At 55.7% G+C, this 19,472-nt stretch overlaps 1 protein-coding gene across 3 annotated transcripts in view; it reads left to right on the top strand.

Moving 5' to 3' along the window:
* The first annotated feature begins 136 nt into the window (after positions 1-136).
* Positions 137-19,472, top strand: part of Cxxc5 (CXXC finger protein 5) — a 32,883-nt gene continuing 13,547 nt past the window's right edge. Inside the window, exon 1 of one of the 3 annotated variants that reach the window (XM_074076894.1) lies at positions 137-427. The gene's annotated coding sequence lies outside the window, so the exon portion shown is untranslated. Of the gene's footprint in view, positions 690-709; positions 853-19,472 lie in introns of those variants that run through there. The other 2 variants (XM_020167923.2, XM_074076893.1) reach the window with 2 other exon arrangements.

Here is a 19,472-nt window from a genome sequence, read left to right as displayed (position 1 = left end):
TGCGGCTCCAGCCTCAGCCTGCGGCGTCCAAGTGGCCAGAGCTGCGCAGGGAGGGAGGCGGGGGGAGGAGGGAGGGGAGCCGAAAAGGCGGCAGTGGGGGGGGAGGAGGGAGCGGTGAGTCCGGTCCGGGTTTTGCCGGCAGCCCCCGGGCAGCGTTCAGAGCTCCTGCCCGGGCGGGCGCGCGGCGGCGGCAGCAGAGGCGGCGGAGCCTGAGTGGGGATGTAGAGGCGGCGGCACTGGCGGCAGCAGAGGAGGCGGTGGCGACGAGAGGAGGCGTCCGAGCTGAGCTAGAAGAGCCGCCGAGCCTCGCCCCCAAAAGCCGGGCCCCGCGACCCAGCCCGCACCCAGCCATGCGCGCCGCCTGCTGAGTCCGGGCGCCGCAAGCTGAGCCCTACGCTCGCCGCGCCGCGCTTTGCTCCGCTCGGGGGTGATTAGTTGCTTTTTGTTGTTTTTTTAATTTGGGCCGCGGGGAGGGGGAGGAGGGGCAGGTGCGGCAGGCTCCCCCCCCTCCCCGCCTCGGGCCAGCCGCGGCGGCGCGACTCCGGCTCGGGACCCAGGCACGGCGGGCGACTGGAGCGGAGCGCACCGCGGCGGCAGTGCCCAGAGCGGAGCGCGGCTCCCCGCCCCACCCCTCCCCCTCGGCCTCGCGGCGACGGCGGTGGTGGCGGCTAGGACGACTCGGAGAGCCGGTAGGTGTCGGGCCACGGCCCTCCCCCGACCCCCTCGGAGGCCGGCCCCCTCCCCTTCCCCGCCTACCTCCCTCTCCTCCCCCGGGGCTCGGTGCGCGGCCGGGGCCGGAGTTCGCTTCAAGTCGGCGGAAAGTTTGGCTGCGCGGGTTCCCCCGAAGTTCAGGTGCGGAGACCCAGGGACGGGGAAGGAGGGGTCCGTGTTTGGGCGGGGCGGGGGATACCCGCAGCCTGAGATGCAGAACCCAGGAGTCTAGCAGATCTAGCGCCGGTGATCATTCGGTGGCCGCTGCTATACCCAGTCCTCCCTAAGCCGCAGTATGCTCGGTCGCAGATCACTGAGTTCAGACAAAAAGAGGGATTTTAGGGTTGAGAACGGCGGGTTGGGCGCCGTGGAATGGGGCTGGGACTCTCCCTGCGGTGTGCGGTCGCTTTCCAATTACTGGAGCTCGCGGGCGTTGGGGCAGCGAGCGCCCGGGGTCTTCTCCCCTAGATGTAGGGCTGACGCTCCGCCTGCGGGGGCGGCTGCTTGGGGATCTCAAGCGCGCGCTCCCCGCATCAGCCCGGTGTTTGGGGGCGACCGTCACTGCCCTGAACGTCCTCGACCACGCGTGGCTGAGCCTCCCCCTCCACTTGGAAGAGGCGGCGGCCACTTCTGTATTTCCCCTGCGGCTCCTCGCCTCCGCTGCCCGCAGGGTCGCAGGCGGGCTGATCAAGTTTGACCTTTTTTCCTTCCCCCAAATTATCACTCCCCCCACCACCTCTGCCGTGCTGCGCGGTCTCTCTGCCTTCCCCTCCAACCTTGGGGAGTCTTTCGGGCTGCCTTCCGAGCCCCGCGGTGCCAGGCGAGGGATGGAGAATGGGGGTGTTCCCTTAGCTCCGGAGATGTGGGGGAGGCGGGCGTCCCAGGTTCCTGCCACGCTCCTCTGGCCTTTAATTTACCCCTAAAGTGTGGACTGGGCCCCCCTCCCCTTCGCACCCCTGGAGCGAGGGGCTGCCCCGCCGGGAGAGGAATGTGTTAATTTTCCGACTGGGGGAAGTTGTCCTCTCCCGGAATGGGCTGCTTTCCGGCAGGGAGCGCGGGGTGCGCCTGGCTTTGTTTATGTGTAGAATCGACCAAAGCGAGGGACCCCAGTTTTTAAATGGGGGGCTACCCTGGGTCCTGTCAGAAGAGCTGAAGCACCCAATGAGAGAGAAAGGTCTCTCTCTTCTCCCAAGGGAATCATAAGAGGTGCTCAGAGTTGGGCTGGTGCCACGGGCTGTAAGGAGGCACCAATAGATTTGGGAGATTCTGAAGTGAATCATTTCGAAAGACCTGCTCCTTTCGAGTGTCCTGCGGCTGGGGTCTGAAGGTTTGGCAGCCGCGCCCTACTTTGCCCCCTGGACCTTGGGTGGTCTGAGAGTAGGGTCTTAAGATTGGGGTTGCTGAAAGGGCGTTCTACAGGCACCTTCTTGATCCTAAGCTTTCCCCTGGTCCCTATTTGGAACCCTACGTTTTGTAGAGGGTTCAGTCTCCCCCCGTCCACCCCCACCCCCGGTCCCCGCGTTTGCTCGGGAAGCGCTGGGGAGGGAGGCGTGTGTGATCGCTCGGCCCTCGCCCCCGCCGGAGCCGCCCCAGGGCCGCCGGCAAACAGAGTCCCTTTCAAGTTTTCCGCTGGGGCCGCCTGGCGGGGGCTGCGAGCGCGGTCGCTGCGGACTTGTTTGGAGCGCGATTTGAACGCCCGGCGCCACCTCAGCTGCCCCCCCAGCCCTCGGGGGTGGAGGTGGGGTCTGTCCTCGCGGTTGGGAGCATTTAAATTAGACATTTGGAGGGGGGGAGCGATTGGCCTAAGCTTGACACGATCCTCCCGGTTTCCTGGGTTCTGTTCACCACTTGAAACCCAGTAACTGGAACCGATGCCTCTTCCAACCCTCTTTTTGAGAGCGGCGCGGGCAGACTCCGACCGGTGCTACTTCCCTGTAACTGCATGGTGTTGATTTAGCAGTTTCCCTAGATGAGAGTGAAGCTGGAGCTTGGAAAAGGGGGAGGGGGGGTGGCCCGCTCTGCAGCTGTCACCCCCCTCCCAGAACGGAAATTGTCCTCTCTCCTTTGGAAGGGGGGGGGGTGACAGTTTGATTTTTTTGCCCTGGTAAGGGGTGGGAACAGCTGAGGGCAGTTGGCCTTTGCTTTCCCAGACAGCCCTGGAGCTTGGTATATGTTCCCCCTTCCATCCTGGCAGGACCTGGGGCTCTCCAGGGACAGCCCCTAATCAACCTTGAGCCTCTCTCTCCCATACTGCCTCCCTTTCCAAGGTTGGGGCCGAGGTTCCTGCACAGAAGACAGACCCTTGGCTGCCTGGCTGGCTGTTGATGCCTTATTTATGTATGTGTTTGGGCCCGGCTGTTTGCCCAACTGTTTTCCCGGCTCAGCAGGTGACCCTGGCCTGGGCCTCCTATCTCTCCTGCCACAGAGCCTGTTGACTTACCCGAGGGCCAGCGGCCTCCTCTTTATCACGTGAGGCCTGGAATGTCCACCCAGCTGGGCTGGGTTGTGTGGGGGAGGAGGAAAGGGGAGGATTCTGCATCCAGGGTCCAGGCCCTGCCTCCCTCCACAGGCCCTAGGGCTCCCATTGTAACCCTAAACTTTTGCTGTCTCTGTCCAGCTCTTTGCCTGTCTTCTACCCATTTGGCAAGTGTGAAACTGAGGCCCATAGGAGTGTGGGGGCAAGGCTGCATCTGGATAAAGAACCAAGTCTCTGAATTAAATACCCACCCTCTTTTGGACTCCACCTAGTTATTCATGGGAGGATAGAATGGAGATGAGAGTCACTCCAGGCAGAGAGGCAGGGATATGGACTGGACTAAGGTTGGCTGACTTTCTAGGGTGCAGGATAGAGAAATGGGGAAATACTGTTGAGTCAGACCCAGGCCTGCTTTCGCAGAGCCCTCCTGTGGAGGGGTGACCCATCTAATCAGAACTAATTCCAAGCATGGTGCTCTGGAGCATGCCTGGGCTGGTCAAGAATGGGGCAGGCTCACTTGTTACTACCATCATTATCATAGCCCACTGTTTATGTGTAATTGATTTATTCATTCATAGGCCTGATATATAAGTGTTACACCTACTGCCTATCAAACCCTACTTTTCTGGGGGTGCAGAACCACTCTGCCCCTGCTCTGGAGGCAAGCACAGGACGGAAACTCTGCCTCCTGGGCCCCTGATTGGGGCCTTCCCTCTTTTGTCCTCTGGGGCTCTCTCTTTTACCCCCACCACCTGGTCCTATCCTAGTGCTGTGTGTGTGGTTGTATATGTGTGTTTGTGAAGTGTCCTTGATTAAGTGTATTAATAGTTAAACTCTCACTCATAGCTGGAACTCACCAGACCACAAAAAACCTCCCCCGTTACTCACGCGCTACTGCCCAACAAGAATATCCCACTCAAGTTTTTTTTTTTTTTTTTTTTCTCTCTCTTACTTCCCTCTTGCTCTGTCTGTTCCCCCTCCCCCCGCCCCAGGCAAGAGCCCACCCTCCCAGACTGCTCGCAGTGAGAAAGAACTGCCTCTTCAAAGACCCAGGAATCTCTAACCTTCCACCTGCCTCCAAAGTTAGAGGCAGTGTCAGCTGCCAGATGAGGCTCTGTGGCACTAGCTGTCTGCCTATGAGGATGTGAGAACCTGGGCGGTGTGTGTGCTTATGATCAGGAGCTGTGTCTCAAGTTGCTTGTCTATATCTGCATATCTGTGTGTACAGTGTCTGTCTGTCTCATTTGTGGCGGTTTGAGATGCATGGTTTTGTGAATGGGGCATATTATCTGTATTGTATATGTATGTGACTGTGTGCTTATGAAACCAAGATTGTGTATCTGAAAGTTGAATGTGTCCCTGGGAATGTATGTATTCTATGTGTTGTGTGTGCTTGGAATTTCAGAGAGTTCATGTTTGTGATTGATGTGTATTTGTGTGTTTTGTATATGCTTATAAATCTAGGGGTGTCTGACTGAGGCACTGACTGGTATATATCTGGATTGTGAGTATTCTCTCAGATCTGGGAAGTGGGCATGTTTGAGCTGTGTGGGATGTGGTCTGTGTCTCTAGTGGCTGGTGCTTATGTGTTTCTTTCTCTTTCTGTATCTCTTTGCCAGTCTGTCTTTCTGTTCTTTCCCTACCTGATTTTTGTGGCCCTGAATGTGTGTGTGTATTTGTATGAGTGTGTGTCTTCCCCCACAGTCTCCTGTCTTCCTCACCCTTCTCCACCCTGCCCATCAGTAACTGGGCAGCCTCCCTGTCTGCCTGCCTGCTGGGAGTTTTGGAAGCCATGGAGGGAGACAGGCTGGGGCCGGGGTGACAGCGCGTATCCACGGCGATGGCAGCCTGTGATTACGGGGATAAAAGGATTTTAAGGTCATGGATGTTTTTATGTTTCTCCCTTTTGCTGGAGCCGGTGGCAGCAGGGCCATAGCTCTGTGTCTGCAGGTTAGAAAGTCTGTCCCAGTTTAGGGGAACAGGAATATATGAGAGTAACTGGGAGCACAAATACATGTGTATAATGCATGAGCAGAGTCTGTGAGAGTGCACCTGCCTGTCTGCCTGTCCACAGGGCTGTCATTGATTATCCTGGGGAGAGAATTCCCAGGAAAACTTCTTGCTTCCAGGTATCACATGCAGCGGGAGCCCTGTAGTTCTGGGTATGTTGAGGAGAGCTGTCTGGCCCCAACCCTTGCTCACCTGTCTGTCCTTTACCCCTTAGTATCTCTGGCTAGGAGAGTAGCTGAATCCAGTCACCTGGGCAAAGCCACATCTCGGGGTGTCAGTGCCCCTGGTCCAGCTCCAGACCCTGTAATTGCATTCTGCCGCCTAATCCCCTGCCAGCTCAATTAGATCACAAATTCTTCTTCATTTCCTGCCTCTGATGCTGGCCTCCCTCTGGGCTCACAGGGACTGGAAAGGAGGGGGATCCCAACCTCCCTTCCACCAGCACTGGAGGATCAGGGAAGGTGATTAGTTCCTGGTACACTGACCCTGAAGCTCGTGTTAGAACCCTGGGGACCAGCAAGACCATGTTCTACCAGCCCTTTGTAGACCTAATTTCTGTATCCTCATGCTGGAAGAGGGGACTTGTATTATCTAGTATAGGTACTCCTTGAAGACCAGGCAGATCCCCTAGCCATGCCCCTAAACCACACCCTGACAGGGAGCCTCCAGAGGTTTTGCTTACCTCCTCTCAGAGCAGTTGCTGGCCATCTCCCAGCATAGCAGTTGTGACCTTGCTTTTGACCTTTTCGTGGTGTTTTTTCTAGGAGACAGTCTTTCTAGAAGCCAATGAACCTGAGTTCCCCTCCTGCTTGATCCCCCTATTCCCCTCCTTTGACCACCCCACCCAAGAAAGCATGTATGAGCAGTAAGTAGGACTCAAGAGTCCATGAGACCTGGCTCCAAATCCTGACCACCTCACTATCTAGCTGGAGTATGACATATGGTGGGCAAGTTGTATTACCTCTGCAAACTTCAATTTTCTCATCTCTGAAATGGGACAATAAAAATTGGCTTCTGTGTTTGTTCATTTTTTGTTTTTGTTTTTTTGTTTGTTTGTTTTGGTTTTTTGAGACAGGGTCTCACTATGTAGCCCAGGCTGGCCTTGAACTGGTGATCCTCCTTTATCCTCTCCAGTGCTGGGATTACAGGTGTGCACCACCAAACCCCATTAAAAATTAGCATTCACGGTGATGAGTACTTCATATACCCCAGTGACTATAGGAAGAGAAGAACACCACGCTCACACTTAGCATCTCTGCTCCATCTGACTAATTACCAGGTGTGTGACCTTGGTGCATTATTTTCTCTCTGAGTTTCTCTTCCCCATCTGTAAACTGGGACTGAGGACTGACCTCAGAGGCCATGTGAAAAGGTTAGTTGCCTGGCCTCAGCAGGTTTCCCACATGTTATTTGCCCTCTTCTTTCCTCACACCAAACCTAGAGTTGGTTAGGCTGGTGAAGACACAGGCTCTGGGGACCAGGGACTCCCAAGGTCATGAGGCTGGTAATGGGGCCAGGGGATGACCTGCTGGCTCAGCTGAGCTTGGAGGCACAGCCTTCCCTCCTACCCGTGGGTCTCTGGGAAGTGGTGGCTTGGCTGATTTTTTTTTTTTTTTTTTTTTTTTCTGGGAAGGGGAAGCTGGATGTCTACCCCTCCTTTCCCAGGAGGCGCCTGTGGCAGTGGCTGTGCTGACAGGCCTCCTGGCTTTCTTGCTGGGGTGGCTGGCAGCTCTGGAAGGCCAGCTGTGCCCAGATCGGCCTGGGGGGTAGGAGGAATGGCAAAGGTCTCCCTCCCATCACTGATCCCAAGGGCCCCTCCCATCCTTAGCCTGTCCTCTCTATGGCAAGACAGAAAGGAGGGCTTGTATTATAACAAGAGAGCTGGGGAGACTGACTGTGACAGAGGTGGGGGGAGCAGCCTTCTGCCTCAAGGTCCCCCAGTGCTTACTGGCTAGTCTCGTGCATACTATGACCTCTGTCACTCACTGGCCTGGGCTCTTTAATATTTCATGGCCCTTTAAGCCTGCCCCCCTGCCCCAGCCCACACGGCCCCCTTTGTCTGCCTGTCCACCCCCCCATCCCTGTCACTGAATTACTGACCCAGAGGCTACTTCTGCCTTCCCCCACTGCCCCCCCACCTCCAGTGCAGCTTTCCCTATTCCTCCTGACCTTCCTACTCCACACCTCCACTTGTGACACCCTCCATCTCTCTTATGATTCTCTCCCTTTCTCTCACATCTCTGACCATCTCCCTGCCCTTTTCCTCCATTTTCCTCTTTTGTTGGCCTCCTGCTTCCCAATGGAACAGAAACAGCAGCAACTGGTCCGCCTGCCTGTCTGAGCCCCCCTCCACCCCTTCCTGCCCGCCCCCCCCCCAGCTGGGTCGCCTGGCCAGCCGGCCGTGAGAGCTGGTTTTATTTATTTTTCTGTTTGTTTGGGAAGAGGGCAGTGGCGGCTCTGCGCCCTGGCTGCTGTGCTCTGCTTAGAGCAGCGGGCAGCCACGCTGGCCTCCCAGGAATGTGGCTGGGACGCCCTGTGCTATATTTACTCCCCTCCAGCTGCTAGCCCCAACAGGGCAGAGCCAGGCCTGCCCGGTGGCCCCTGGGGAGCCCTGTACTCACCCTCCCCTGTCTGGCAGACCCCACATGGCCCTTGGGCCCACCACTCCTCCTTTGCCTGTGACCTCCTCTGACCTCAGGCTTGCCCGGCCTGCCAGCCGGAACACTTGTTTGCCATGTGATGCTGCTGTGGGCATATAGTAAGGGCGCAGAGAGCCTGGCACCCAGCAGTCCCATACCCCCACCCAGGGTCCCAAACTAGGCCTGTAATCTGGTGGCCAGAACTATGCAAAACATCTTTCCAGGCTTCTCTTCACTGGGTCTGGTCCCTGCTCTTGCCACAATCCTCCAACTCTGCTAAGGTCACTGGAGGGGTGGCGGGGCGGGGAGCTTGAAGGGCTGTATTCCCTGCGTCACAGGACCCCTCCGGTCCCTCACACAGGCACATGTGTGCACACCTGTGTTTGCACATACATGTGTGCAGAAGGACTCCTTTACCCAGGAACACGTGCTGGGTCGTATCTGTCATTGGAGGCAGGGCCATGCCTCCTGTCATTGTTCCATAATTCATCAGATGCTTACAGGGGCTTTTTGAGCCCGCTTTTTGCTGGCCTTGCAATGGGGTGTGGCAGTGATTCCTTCCTGTACCCCCAGTGCCTGGCACCAGCTAAGTGTTTGAAGAGCTTTAGCTGCTGCTGGAATCGGTAACTTCTCCGAACTATTAGTACTGTTACGATCATCTGTTGTTAACAGGGACGATGATAAGGGCTAGCCCATCCTCCGCCTTTTCTGAGGGCAGCCACCATGTTAACAACCTCCTGGCCTTTGCATCTTTAATCCCCATAGGAGCCCAGGGAGTTGAGTATTGTTAGCATCCCTATGTACAGATGAGGAAACTGAGACTGGAGGTCACCTGCTTTGGAAATGCAAAGCCCTGAAGTTCAAACTCCAGTCATGCCAAAAAAAGAAAAAAAAATTGACGGGGAAACTGAGGCTTGAAGCTTTTGTGATTTGCCACTGTTGGCAGAGCCCTTGACAGGCTGTAATACCATGAAGGTAGCTACGGCTGACCTGTGTGGGGTTTCTTGCACCTTCCATGCTGCCTGGCACACAGAAGAGATTCTGAACATAGGCCTTGCTCTCCTTCCCCTGGATGCTCCCATAACCCTTGGCCTGACATGTGGCAGGGAGGTGAGCTGATTGGCCTAGTTGGTTGAATAAAGAAGTGAATTAATGAATGGCCAGATGACTATGGAAATGAACACTCAAGGGACACTGTGGTGTGGCCAGAGACCAACAGGGTGCTAAGACCAAACCAGTGAGAGTGGTCATATCTTCTTGGACCTCAGTTTATCCAGCTATCAAATGGGTTTGGAACCTTTGCCCTGGTTGGCTGCCAGTTGGCCTGTACTGAAGCCTGCCTGGGAGGTGAGGGGACTATGGCGGGAAGGAGGAAGCAGTGGGTGGTGAAGACAGGAAAATGAAGCGTGGGGCTTGGCTTGGAACCTGAGAACCTGGGAGACCAGCCCTGACCTGAAGCCAGCCCTCCCTCTGAGCCCCGGGGTGGGGGTACAGGCTCACAAATCCCCAGCCACCCACTGTTGCTCAGGTATGGGCCCATTTCCTGATGTCTGTGGCATTAGTGGTTGTGTGTGCTAGGAGGAGGTAACCTTTCCCCTGGGACTAGACCCAGGCCCATCTCTCCCCTCCCCGCCTCAGCTTCATGTCATTTCCTGTTGACCCTGATAGGAAAAACTCAGCCCCTCTATTGCCTGATCTAGCTTCTCAAAGCTAGGTGGGAAATTGGTTAACTGGGCCCTTGGCAGGAGGTGGGGGTACGCATGGCCCCTTCCTGAGGCTGTCAGCTTGGCAGTCTAGAAGTTTTAGTGACAGAAGTCCTAGAGTCAAGACTGTTTGGAATGGAAAGATTCGCAAGTCAGGATTCTTGTCATGTTAGGATTCTAGAAACACACAAGTGTGCGTTTTCCTGTGGGAAGGAAGCATGAATGGTCATGTTTCAATCTTTGGGGACACTGAGGCTCAGGAAGAGGAGCTTCCCTGAGGTCGCAGAACCTGGAGCCTTCAGGTGACATGAGCCTGTTCCTGGGGCAAAAATGCTAGTTCTGCCTAGTCAGGCCGCAAGGCGATGTGGCTGGCCTGCAGGCACAGGAGGGGTCCTCCCTGTGGCCAGCCGCTGCCTGCTGCCCACGCTTCCCTTCCCAAAGCACCAGCATGAGGAGGAAATGCAGGCTGTTGCTTCCAGCGACAGCCGGCTCTGCCGGGCGGCTTCCCAGCTCCCCCTCTGACTCATGGCTGCCTGCAGCTCCCCTCCCCTGGGGGCCTCAGCAGCCCCATCTGTGCAGTGGGGAGAAGGCTTTATCCACAGGGACAATAAGGCTGGGATTCTTCTCAAGACTGATGTCAGACTGGAGAGCTGGTGGGATAATCCAGAAGAACACAGGACATTTGGCTCTAGAGTGCTAAAAAGTTTTGCTTGCTGTCACCACAATGAACCCAGGACTCTGGGGGGCCTGACATGGTACCTGAGCAGGAAGTGGGAGTTGAATGGATGAGAGGGAAGGGACCCAAGTCATTTTCTTCCAGGAAGAATATGGGATGGGAGGCCGGGTCCTCTCCTAACCTCAGTTTACCCATCTGCAAAATGGAGTGTATTATCCCATGAGACATCCAGTGTCTTGATATGTGCTGGATGCTGAGGGTGCTAAGGCAAATAAATGGCATGTCTTTGGCTGCAGAAGTGGGGTTGGGGTGTGAATGGGTGACTGGGGGTGGGAGAAAGTAAGGACCCAACCAATGAAGCAGTGTCCAGTAGAAAATCCCAACATTTTCCCCACTGCTGTCTGGGAAAGGATACCAGACAAGCAGAGCGGACAGCAGTGGGGAACAAACAAGGCCCCCAGGCCTTGGAAACATATGGAAACATCCAGCCTGGCAGCTGGGCAGGTGTGCCCCTCACACTGTAGGAGGGCTGGTACGCACCCCCTATGCTCTGTGGTGGGGGGCTGCGGCTGTCTAAAGGGGCCAGGCCATGGTCCAGATTTCAAAGCCTTCTCCTGGGGGATCCTGGTGCCCTCCACCCTGTCCTGAGCTGCTGCCATGGGGGTGGCAGATTGCTGTTCCATCGTCAGAGGCGAGTGGGAAGGCTCCGGAAGGTCCTCCCGGGAGGTTCCGGGGGGCAGCGGGGGCGTTGGCAGCTGCTACCCAACCAGGCTGGCTCACAGTGGCCTCTTAGGTCCCTGGGCCTGGAACTGGGGTTGGCGCTTTGGAATTGAGGCTGGTCCCTCCCCCCTTCCCCTGGCTTTCCCCCACTGCCCACCAAGCTTCTGGGCTCTGGCCCCCTCCTATCCCTGGCTTTGTCTGCAGAGCCCCCCGGGAGGCAGGGAGGAGGCACAGCGGGCTCAGAACAGCGGGTGCCCGCGCAGCCAAGTATTTGCACGAGCTGTCAGAGACAGCCAGGCATGTGGGGAATTCAGTGCATGTGGGGCTGGGGGAGGCAGCCGGGTGGGCAGGCAGGCAGGAGGAGGGAAGCTGGGGCTGCCTCTGGCCCAGTGAACCCTTCAGAGATCACCCTTCTCCCCATGCATGGAGGTGGACAGAGCCATGCACTTTCTGCCTGTACCAGAGCAGTGAAGGGTGGGACGGACCTGGCTGAGGTCTGAGGTAGTACTGACACAGAGAAGGGGGCATCAGGGCCCAGGAGAGGCATTCTGGTAGTGTGGAGCCAGGCCTGAATCCACTTTGTGCCCGACTGTGGCCTCCAGGAAATAGCAGCTGTCATGCTGTCTTTGCCCCAACCCCCACCAGGCCTGGCACAACTTGTTTCCTGGCCAGGGTCCTGCTGGGGCAGATTGGAGGAGCCTGGTATTGCCCAGCCTGGGCAAGGAACAAGCAAGATGGAGGAGACCATGTTTATGAGCCTAAAGATGGTTGGGGTACTTTAGGGAGGGGACCTCAGCCTTGTAGCCACTATGTAAGGATCCCAACTTAGTGCCTTGTGGTCTCCTTCCAATAGATCCTGTTATCCAGGATATGCCCAGAGCTGAGAACTGGTTTTTCATAGATGAGAGCCCAGAGAAGGGGATACACGGGCTTAAGATCACACAGTGGGTATGGCCAATTGAGAGAGATGTGCTTTGGGGTTTGTTGGGGGGGTGTCCTATATTTAGTCCTGTAAGAGGGGAGCTGGGAGCAGATGTGGGTGGGGGGTGCACAGACAGAGGCCAGGAGTTGCATTTAGTCTGGACAGAAATATCCTCCCCCACCCACCCACCCACCCACTGGCTGGGCGGCCAGGCTGTGGGCTTGTCCCCTGAGGGGCAGCTTGCCTGGGCCTGGCGGCCGGCGGGACAAGCAAGATGACCCGATAGGCTTTTCCCAGCTCAGGTTTCGATGAAACAGGAACCGGAGTCGCAGCCTGGGCTGTGGGGGCCAGGACAGCCAGAGCCTGGGGGGCCAGGGCTGCCTCCTTTGCCTCCCCCTCTCTCTGCTCTGCCATACAGCCTCCCCTTCCGCAGCGGCCTGGGCAAGCAGCAGGTTATTTATCAAGCCAGCCTCCCGCCGCGTCTGCCTGCGCCTCCCCCCCACCTCTTCTGCTGGCGGCCATGAGCCCAGCAGAGCAGGGTGAGCTGGGCGGGCGGGTGGCGGGATTAGCTCAGGAGACGTGAGTCACCCCATCCCCAGCAGCCCCACGAGGCCCTGCGGCCTGGCAGACAGAGCACACACTCACGCAACCCACACACAGCACACCCAGGAGCACACAGGACAGCCACAGTCACAGCACATGTAATTCCACACAGCTCAACACACCTCCTGACACGCATGGCAGACTTGGATACACATGGCCTCCCAGAAGCAGCCCTAGGCCTGGTGTGCACACACACAGTGGCACATAGGCTGGCAGGCACCCAAGTAAATGGACATACGCAGTCACACATGGGTGTGCCCCCCCGGAAGAGGCCACACTCGCCCTCACAGATGTTACACACTGCTCCAATAAGGCAGAGGTCCACAGGCCAGAGCTCAAGCCCTAATGGGGCCATGGTGCTGGACCAGGAATATCAACCCACACAGCAGCAGAGCCAGGCACTCACACTTGCACACACACATGTCTGATGTGGTTAGGGCTTCACTCACCCTAACCTTTAGACTCACACAAAAAAGGCCTCTCCTTGGCCATGTTGTCTTGTTCCATAGGCGGGGGTGGGGTGGGGACTTTCCTCATCACCAGGCTGCTGTGGCCCTGCCTGGAGACCCATTTGTCCTCTAGTATGGGAAGCTTTGGCTCAGGCAGAGTAGGTGCCGTAGGTGGAGGAGCGATGTAGAGCAGTTAGGAAGAAGAGAGGCTGGAGATGGGATGCTATGGAAAATGGATTTCCCCAGGAGCACTGAGTGGTAGCCTGCTCTCCCCACTCTGGGTGGGGCTGTGAGATGGGGGCTTGCCAGGGACTGGGAGAGGAATAAGAGCCCCTGGAGTAAGCTGTGTCTCAGGACACAGCTCAGGAGTCTGTCTGCCTTCCCTGCTTACTCTGGGACCCACTTTTCTCTGTGCCCCTGTTTCCCACGTCCATCATTATCCAGGGGTGCCCTGCCATAACCCTGAGACTTCCAATTTGGCTGTAGCCCTAGTTCTTTCATCTACAGCCCTGCAAAAAGGACATGGAGCTGGTCTGAATAGGAGGGTCTGGCTGCTGGGTTGAAGGAATGCCTTAGGGAGTCTCTAAGTCTTTGCCTCTCACCAGGGCTAGGGCCTGTCATTTCCCATACACTGAGAAGCATGCCATCTTCAGAAAGAATTGAGTCTGGTGAGATTGGCTTCGTGGTGGTGAAGGGCTTTGGACACTGTTTCCTAACACCCAGACTACAGATCACTTTGAACCCAGGCAGGCTCCTGGCCACCTATTGGTGTTGGCGGGGGAAGCGATAAATAGGGGTCCAGGCATCCTGAGGAAAATAAGCAGTAGTGGCCAGTCAGGAAGACTGGACAGTTCTGAGCCATGGGCCCTGGATTGGACAGGCCTGGGCTCCTGACTTGGTCTCTCCCAGCTGTGCAGTTATGGGCCAGTCTGCCAAGCTTGCTGACCTCACTTTTGTCACCTATAAAATGGAATGAGCCTCGTCTCTGTCTTAAAGCTGCAGGACCTAAAGTAGACTTTACAGGCTGGGGGTGTAGAGCACATGCTTGGCATACGTGGGGCCCTGAGTTTGATCCCCAGCACTGGGGTAGGATGTGGCATGAAAAGTAGATGGTGAAGTTTGTTCTCACCAGGACTAATTGTGTCACACTTGAACTTCCAGAGGGGTCCAGCCCCCTGTACTTGCCCCCTGTCTGCTTCACCAAAGCTGGCATTTTTTCTGGGGGCAGCACCCGGTATCAAGGCCTCTGAATGAAAATATTTTGGACTTAGCTTTCTAGGATAGTTCTCAAATGAGAATCCTGAGGTACAAGAGTAAAGAGGCTAAGCCCAGTGGGAGGAGGGGTGGGAACAGGTTGGACCCAGCATAGAGGAATCTGGGGTCCTTAGGTAAATTCCTGGAAGCTTCATAATACAGGAGGAAAGAGGAAGAACTAATCATAGTTCCAAGATTGTTTTCCAACCCAACACACAGCAAGGCCACCAAAAGTTAGAATTGAGCAAGAACTTCCAGGTGGCAAATACAGCCTTTACAAGGTTAGCCCATGTCTGTGTGGCAGGGCTATCAGGGCTGTGGGAGTTCTAAGAAGTGCTAATATACAGCAGATATGAGTGGAGGGCCAGGGAAGTAGGAAAAAAAAGGCTAGCAGGATATGTAGGTGAGTTCTTCCTGTGGCCAGAAGAGGCACAGGCCTAGCCAGCTGGCACTACCCTCCAGATAATCTTCAGACCCTACCATTTGCTCTTTCCCATGGCCCTGAAGGTTAGGGACAGGGGACTGCTCTGTGATAGAGCTGGGAAAACAGGCATGAGGGACTGGCTCAGACCTCTAAGGCAGACAGTTGCAGAACTGGGAGTAGGACCATGGTCGTCCAACACCCCTAAGCAATCCTTGGTACTCCATCTTAGGCAGGGTGGTGACAACTGTAAAAATAACACCACTATCATTTGTTGAGCACCTAACCTACTGCAAGCCAGCCCTGCATCAAAAGCTTCAGGTGTGAGGCCAGGCTCAGTGGCTCAAGCCTGTAATCCTAGCTACTTGGAAGAAACACTGTTTAAGCCTAGCTAGGGCAAGAAGTTCACGACCTCATCTCAACCAATGGCTGGATGTGGTGGTGCCCACCTGTCATTCCAACTTCACAGGGAAGCACAGATAGTGTCACTGTCCAGACCAGCCTGGGCATAAAAGTGAGACCACATCTCAAAAATAATCATCACAGAAAGGGATGGTGGAGTGACTCAAGTTGTAGAGCCCCAGCCTAGCAAGTGCAAAGTCCTGAGTTCAACCCTCAGTACCACCAGATAAAAAAGAGCTTTAGATGTGTCTTCTCCAGGACCCTGGTGGGTTGGGGCTCATTGTCTGCATTCCGCACAGTAGGGCATGGATCAGCCAGCTTGTCTGTGGTCCCCTAGACTGGAGACTGCAGAGCTGGGTGAGGAACACTGGATCCAAAGCCCAGCTGGACCCTTTCATGGGCTGAGCCTTTTGGAATCACAGGATGAGTACTAATTGCAGTTGGGCTAGCCCCTCCCCATGCCCAGCCCCATAACTGTCCTAGGACTCTCTGGCTTGAACCCAAGAACCTTGGAACTGCTGACTCTTTAAGGCCTAGGGAAGGTGAGCTCTCCCCCCAACCCCTCTCCCCTACCATGCGATGCCTCTTGGGGTTGCTAGGATGACTCTGTGGACTCCATTACTAGGCTTAGGAGAGCCACCTAGAGGCCTCCTCAAGGTCACACACCTCTCCCACCTCACTTTACTGGGGCCTCACTTCCTTTCCTCTCTGGAGAGCCCTGCAGAGTTCTCTTAAGCTGGCACTTCCTCTTCAGTAGTAGCTACAGTGCCACTTAGCCAAAGGGAACCCCAGGCTCCATGTAGCTCTTGGGGGCTCGCTAAAGGTCCCTGAGTAAGGTTGGCTTTGCTGGAGGTTGATCCCTGTCTTTATGTTCAGTTTTCTTCATCTGTGAAGTGGCTGGGACCCCTGCACATTCTGAGGCAGGAGAAATGCATGCCATGGCAGGCACAGATTCCTCATAAGGCCTGCACTGGCTTTCAGTTCCCAGCTCCCCCAAGCCCAGGGCTCCTGCCACCCTCACACTGGCACAAAAATCTAGGGGAGCAGGGTGAGCTCTAAAGTTGGGCCATCCTGCAATTTTAGCCTCGTTAGACTGTCCACAGCTTGGTGACCTTGGCCAGTCACTGCCACACTCAGTCTTGGCCTCAGTGTCCTCATCTGTGCAATGGGAGAACCGTGGTGCCTACCTCTTTGGGCTGCTATCAGGATGAAACAAGATGATGTGGACAGAGCACCTAGCTAGACTCCATGCATGGTGGCGGCAGTGATCCTCCCTGCCCCCACACTGTCCTGATTCCTGTCCCTCCAGCCTTGGTCTTGAGGATTCTGGGAAAGAGACAGTGCCAGTCTGCTGGCTCAGCCAGCTTGGCCGCTGACCTTCAGAGCACCCAGGCTGTCAAGGCCGCCTGACTGCCTGTCGGGCCGGCGGCGGTGGCGGTGGCGGTGGCGGCAGCGGGCTTCAGCTTAACGCTGCCCGCCCTACTCCCACTCTCCTCTCTCTCTGCGCCTGTGTGTGAGCTAATTAATCTCAGCCCCTTTGGGAAATTAGACCGCCACTGCCGCGGCCTTCTCAGCCCCACAGCGCCTGTGCTGCTACTGGGCCATGCCAAGACCCACTGTGGTTTAGGGGTGTTGAGGTGGGGGGTGGGGACAGCAGGATAAGCTGAGCAGGCCATGGATCTCCCTAAGAACCCCTTCTTTTTGGCTGAGGCACTCTGGCCTCAGTCTTCTGAGACAGCCACCATAAGGACACCATGCAAATGCCCTGCCACAATGAAACCAACACCCCCAGCAGCCTTTCTGTCTTGTCCTAGGACTGGCATGGTCACTCTTCACCCCACGTTCCACATTATTGTGGGGTCCTCTTGCCTGCTCAGCTTGGGCTCATGGAGACAGACGTAATTATGGAATTTTGCTTGAGAAATTAATCTGAAAAAGTTAATTAATCAGTGGTTCCGGAGGTGACAGGCTCCACGCCCGGCTGGCCTTGCTGACGTCAGTGCTGACCTGCTGGAGACAGGCAGCTTCCTGGGCAGGCTGGGGATCCAGTGCTGACCCGCTGGGACAGGTAGATGGACAGTGAGGAGCAAAGGCAGACCAGTGTCCTGACCCAGAATGGGTACCTGGTCAGGGTTTGTTGGCTAGATCTGCTGAGGACAAGCTTGGAGTCCTGAGAACTCAGCCACTTGGCATATGTTCCACAAGCCACTGTCAGCTTCCACTGATCAGTGTCTCACGTGCCCCCAGCCAACATAGACCACTGAATGTCTGTCCAGCTCTTCTAAACCTCATTTCTCAAAGAAAATCACTAAACCTATTCCCAAAGTTTTTTCCCAAGGGCCATGATGCAGCATTGCACAGGTGGTAGGGCTGTATTCTCCACCCAGGTGAGGTAGGGAATAGCTTGGTCTTCTCAAGAGATAAGATTCCAGCTCTTGGAACCCCACAGGCAACCCTTCTCCTAGGTGAGGGTGATGGGGCCTTAAAACCAACTGTTCCCCAGGGAGGGAGGAGGGCGGGCATGGAACATAGCCAACTCCTTTTAACCTGTCACCACTTGTACCATTTTGTTGCCTCCCACCAAACCCCACTACAGATACATTTGTGGTGCCCTGTGTTCATGTGGTGATTCTTCCACTATTCTCCTGAATCAGGAAGATCTAGCTGGGATGAGGCAGGAGGTTTAATGCACTGTGGGTCCCACACTGTGTACAGAGGGAGTCCCCCTACTGCCTCCAGGGCTACTAACCATAAGCTGGATAGTGTCTAGTTGCTGGGGGAAAGTAGGCAGTCTTTGTTCAGATAAGGAGGGGTCAAGGCTGGGACAAGAAGTTTCTAGGCTTGGTTCAGGTCAATGATATTGACTCTACTCCCTCATCCCCCCGCCAGCCAGGCGGCCACTGAGGTGAGGAACATTGGCTCCCCCCAAGCTGTGTGGCCTCAGGTAGATCCCCTAGCTTCTCTGAGCCTTGTTTTCTTTATCTGCAAAGGGGGGTGATCAGAATGTGATGGTGGGATTCAGGAAGGCATAACCACCTGAAGTGTTTGGACTGGCACCAGGCTATTTCACTGCTTGGTGAAGTCAGGCTGGGTGAATGAGCAGAGAGCTGCCTGGACCTATGCTGCCCGGGCCAGCGGGTCTTTGGAGGGGAACCAGGTGCTTGTGGTTGGGAGAGAGTAGCTGAAGAACACAGCAAGAAGAGGTGATGTTTGTGAGGCGTCTAAGAGCAAACAGCTAGCAGCCGTGGCCTAGGGGGCGTCAGAATACACACACACACACACACAACATCCCCCCACCTTCAGGATTTCCAGGTGTCAAGTGGGACTTGCAGTTAGTTTTGCTGTCATGGGCAAACTGAGCTGGGCATTTTGCATCGTACATCAGTCTGATGTGGTCTATAGTCTTGGGTTTCTTCAAGGTCCTACCCCCTGAACCTACTATGTAGGTTGGGTATGGAGTCAGAGGGAAGGGAGCTTCCTCTGTCCACCTTTCCTCCAAGAGACCAGTGGAGACCACCAAGAACCCTGGTGGGTTGCCCCTCTAGTCACTGACTGAGTAATCAAGGTTCTCTGCAGAAACTGTTGAACCTTTCTGTCTGTCCGTGAGACTGACTGCTCCCTGAGGGTGGGGTCTGTGGCATCTCCTCTCTGTGTTTCAATGCCATAGATAGGTCATCTGTGTTGCTGTTCTACAGATAGGTCAGTTAAGGCCCCATAATGACATTGCTCTACCAAAGTCATACAGCCTGTTGAGGGCCAGAGCTCCTCTGGCCCAGGTGAGTATGGGACCGACCACCTGGTGCCCTCTAGTGCTTACAAGCCTCCAGACAGAACAGGGCCATGCCTAGATTTCTAGGGCCCATCCCCCTTGACCCCCCTGATAGCATTCCTAGTGTCTAGCCTTGAGTCTTGTACCCCTGACAGCTTGAGGAGGGAGGGGTTCTGGCATCTGACAGAGGGTCAGAGGGCCAGCCTTAATCTTGTTGAGCCTCTGTTTCTTCATCTGTAGAACAGGGATCCCAGTACCTCTCCGTGTAGTGCTTGGGACGGGATGGTGAAGAACTAACGCCCATGTTGTTCTGAGCTGGTCCTGGACGCTGTTATTACTACTGACGTCCTTATTTTGTTATAGCCGTATTATTCATGCTTCTAGGGCCTCAGCAGCTGCTGCTGCTGGAGCTGGATGCAGAGCTCTGGTCTGCAGAAAAGAAGTTGCAGTTCCTAATTAGTTAGGGATCCAAGGAAAGGGCTTGGGTTTTTATTTTTGCTGCAGGGACCCACCTGCCCAAGGCTTCCCCAGCCTCTCTCATCCACTGTGCTGGGACCATCACCACCCCCTCCCCAGCCCTAGTCAGGTAGGGGGGCGCCCCAAGCAAAAGCCTCCCCAAATTTCCCCTGCCACTCCCTCCGCCTCCCAAACCTCTGGGGCCATGAATCATTTATGAGGCAAAAATGAAACCAATTAAGGACAAACTTTGAAAGCCTC

The sequence above is a fragment of the Castor canadensis genome, chromosome 6 (assembly GCF_047511655.1).
Source record: "Castor canadensis chromosome 6, mCasCan1.hap1v2, whole genome shotgun sequence".
In the NCBI taxonomy this organism is placed as follows: Eukaryota; Metazoa; Chordata; class Mammalia; order Rodentia; family Castoridae; genus Castor; species Castor canadensis.
The sequence above is the reverse complement of the archived record's forward strand: the minus strand, read 5'-3'. Positions and strand labels throughout refer to the sequence as shown.